We start from the raw sequence: 3,928 nt of genomic DNA, 5'->3' as shown, positions 1-3,928 counted from the left end.
GGAGTTTTGATACTGGCAGGGGGTTTTATATAGATCTTGCATATTCACTTGGAAGTTCTCACAATACCTGATTGGCTCAGCCCACGTGGGAATTTAGGGCAATGTAACCATTTTTCACCACTGAGTGAGAGAGTGGGGGAGGGGCAGCCACTATCTACTACAAAAAATGCTGTTTTGTGTGTGTGTGTGTGTGTGAGAGAGAGAGAGGCATGGAGAGGGAGACAGGGGGAAGGTTTTGAGTATATTAAAAATGCTGTGTTAATGATATTAAATCAAGTTTAATTATTGTCGAGACCCCTTCACACTGCCTTGAAACATGTCAAGTCATGTCAAACTGTCATTAAATAGTCATTGAATAACAAGCTAAGTAAAATATGTTTTCCAATAAATAATCCTCAAACAAAATATCAGGGTTACACGCATACGCAGCCACAGCTACTACAACAAAACCATTTGCTGTTTCATCATCTGTCACCAAACCAAAATTGTGCTACTCAGTAAAATTAGCTTGCAGTTCTGTTGTATGAAAAGGCACTTTTCCTTTCATGCATTCCTTTAGAGCTAGAGTGACCACTGGTCTCTTTACTGTTGTTTATTAAAGGGGAAACATGAAACTAGTCAAATGGCTTGTTGTTTTCACATAAGTGAAATCACACCCGTGGCCAAATTCACTCAATTTAATCAGTGTCAAAGATAGCATTCATCAGACAAATTGCTTGTCTTAAATTTAAATAATTGCAAAATTGCTAAATTAATTTGTGTCTCTGCGCTTAAGAGAAATTGAACATAATAATTTTGAAACAATACAAATTCAGAAACATTAAGTAAGGGCCTGAATCGCATATTTGCAACAAAACGTCTGTTATGAAATATGGTAGCTTGCCTGGCAATTTGTAGGTCCCTAGAAAGTCAAGGAGCCATGGTAAACGACTTCTATGGAAGTCAAGGGCCCCATAGCAGGGGCCCTCGTGATCAAGGGCCCTCTAATGGTATGCCCTGCTTTTCTCTAGGGCCCCCTGGTAGGGGCTCTCATAACCAGGGCCCTCTAAAAATATGCCCCCCTCTTTCCTAGGACCCCTAACAGCCAGAAGTCGAAGTCAGAGCAGTGCCACAACGCCTCATCCATTTTCATAAGGGGCCCAAAAGCATGGCTAGGGGCCCAAAAGCATGGCTAGGGCCCCCAAAATAATGGCTAGGGCCCCCAAGATGCCCTGGGGTCAAAGTCCCTAATAGTCAGAGGATCCTTAAAATGGAGGGCCCTCGGACATAAAAATATATTGTATCATAAATGTTGATAGGCATCGCAAAATGTTTTGGGCCAGGGCTTCCCCCCCCCGGGGCCCCCTGACCTCAAGGGCCCCTGGGCGCTGGCCCCACTGGCCCGGTCAGTAATCCAGCCATGCCTTTCACGTGTATTACCGAGTGGAGAAATCAAGTGAAACTTTCAAAAGTCAGAGAACTTGTTTTTTATGCAAACTTGCCCTAAATGCTGCAGTTGTGCACTTTTTTGTAAATTTTACTAAAATTGTTTGTGTTTTTTAATGATTTTTATGCTTGAAATGTAATGTAATGTGTTAAACAACTGATGATACAAACTTTATTTATTTGCAATTATTTAAAACTATTTTTTGTTGAACTATTGTTATTAAAATATACTTGTTGTCAATTCGTATACTTTTGAAATTAATCTTTTTTTCTCATTTAAGTGTTGTTTGATTAAGGCAAGGTAGCAAATGTGCATGATTGTTCATCATTGATATTATTATCGAGGTACCCAGTAGCGCCATAATGCGCCATGAGAGCCATAATTCCCATCACTAATGCCTGGCTTGTTTTTCTTTCTAAATATATGTGCAAATTTTAGGTTTGGCCCATATTTTGTCCAGGAGTGTGGACCAATCAAATTACACCCTAATCCAGTCGTAGACAATTGGAATTTATCTCTCTCTAGATGCGGCCGTTTTTCAGCCCTTGTCCCGCCCCTTTACAAACCCACAGCCAATCGTGAGTAAAGGAGCCAGACCAGGTGATAGCAGAGCTGATATTTAAAATTAAGAGCTGGAGATCTTAGCACTGCTGTGTTAGGATGTGTAAGTACCAATTTAAACACGTTTATAAATGTACTTGGTTTTAGACTTTTAACAAACACACCTACAAAAACATTAATGCCGTTTCTGATGAATGCGATGCTTTGCCACTTCTGCGTCTTTACTGTAATACGTCTGTAAATGCTTGGTGTAGAGGACTACCTGATCTATTTAGTATTAATCAGCTAATCAATGGCCACTGTATTTTTACTAGGAATGCAGACGTTGGTGTGGTGTCGTTGTGTTTAATAATAGTAAGTAACTAAATAAAAAATCTTTTAAGTGACTTTTAAATTGGAGTTTAAAATCATGTACAGAAATCATTCCCATCTAGTGGTGCTAGAAATAATTTACATCTTGTTGATGGGATTGTAATATTATTTTACAATTACTAAAGCAATAAGCCACGAGAGGCCGTGCATTACTGTGATTTTAGCACGGGGATGACGTTTTTGGCACGACGCAAAGCGGAGTGCCTAAAACTTCTTTCCCCATGCTAAAATCATAACAGTAATGCACGGTCTCGAGTGGCTTATTGCTTTTTTAAAACGGCGGTCAACATAAAATATAATAAATACAACAATATTTAATTCATAAATGTATTTATTGTGTATAAACTTACAATAAAGCATTGTTCCGTGACGCAAAATAGTTTGATTAAAAGTGTTGCTAGGCAACATGAGGGCGAAAATAACATTAATTTTTTCTATTCAGTGGCGTATTAATATGGAATGATGTGAGGTGGTCATAGGTGTGCGTTTATCGGGGATTTTACAACGGCTTCGAACGCGGCTCAGCCAATCAGATTTTAGGACCGGAACTATCCGTTTTATAAATTTGTTTTTTGTACATTTATTATTTGTTATTTTAAACATAATTTCTGTTCTTCGGTTAAAAGTAAACAAAAGTCTCACATGAAAGACCAAAACGATTCATTCATTTATAGACGGTGGTGTTTATACTTTTACACTTTAACCTATGAACAGTTTTCAAAAAAGAAATTGTTTAAAATAACAACAAACACAACAACAAAAAAATCAAAAATACAACAACGACGATGAAAAATAAATCATAATAAAACATAATAATGTTATAAATCTTTACCCCATCAACAAGATGTAACTTATTTCTAGCACCACTAGATGGGGATGATGTCTACATAATTATGAACTCCACTTTAAAATTCACTTAAACGTTAAATATTTTAATTCGGCTTTTCAGTAAAGTTAATAATAAATGCAATTCAGGGAAACGTTAGATTTTTTAGTTATATTTACAAAATAATTTCCTTTCGTACAGCCAGGATGGATAGGTGCTTTACTTTACTCAGAATGAAAGTGTCAGCTGGCCTTTTTCTTCTCGTATTGCTCTGATGATGAAGAAAAAAAGAAAATGTTCGGTTCCTTTGGCAGGAGGTTGAAGTAAAGATGTGTGAGGATCAAATAAAAGCTTACAGCACCTGGTATTCCCAGGCGGTCTCCCATCCAAGTACTAACCAGGCCCGACCCTGCTTAGCTTCCGAGATCGGACGAGATCGGGCGTTCTCAGGGTGGTGTGGCCGTAAGCGAGAGATACTGCAAATAGTTTCCCTTTTATAGTCGTCCATCATTCAGTCTTCCACTTCACGAGGTTTTAATATTTTGTTGTCAGTTTTTTTTTTTTAACTGTTCATAAGTTGAAGCGTAACAGCATAAACACCACCGTCTATAAATGAATGAATTGCTTTGGTCCTCCACTTAAGACTTTTGTTGAAGTAAACAGCGCCTTAAACAGCCCCGGTTCTGGACTGCTTTGCTTGGGGGGGCAAAGACACAATTTGGGGGGGCAATGCCCCCCTCAGC

At 38.4% G+C, this 3,928-nt stretch overlaps 1 non-coding gene across 1 annotated transcript; it reads right to left on the bottom strand.

Moving 5' to 3' along the window:
* Positions 1-3,534: 3,534 nt before the first annotated feature.
* Positions 3,535-3,653, bottom strand: LOC134329762 (5S ribosomal RNA). Its single transcript, XR_010014967.1, has one exon. It is a non-coding gene; the product is annotated as a 5S ribosomal RNA (ribosomal RNA).
* Between the last annotated feature and the right edge of the window lie 275 nt (positions 3,654-3,928).

The sequence above is a fragment of the Trichomycterus rosablanca genome, chromosome 15 (assembly GCF_030014385.1).
Source record: "Trichomycterus rosablanca isolate fTriRos1 chromosome 15, fTriRos1.hap1, whole genome shotgun sequence".
In the NCBI taxonomy this organism is placed as follows: domain Eukaryota; kingdom Metazoa; phylum Chordata; class Actinopteri; order Siluriformes; family Trichomycteridae; genus Trichomycterus; species Trichomycterus rosablanca.
Note: the sequence above shows the minus strand (reverse complement) of the source record. Positions and strands in the feature narration are given on the sequence as shown.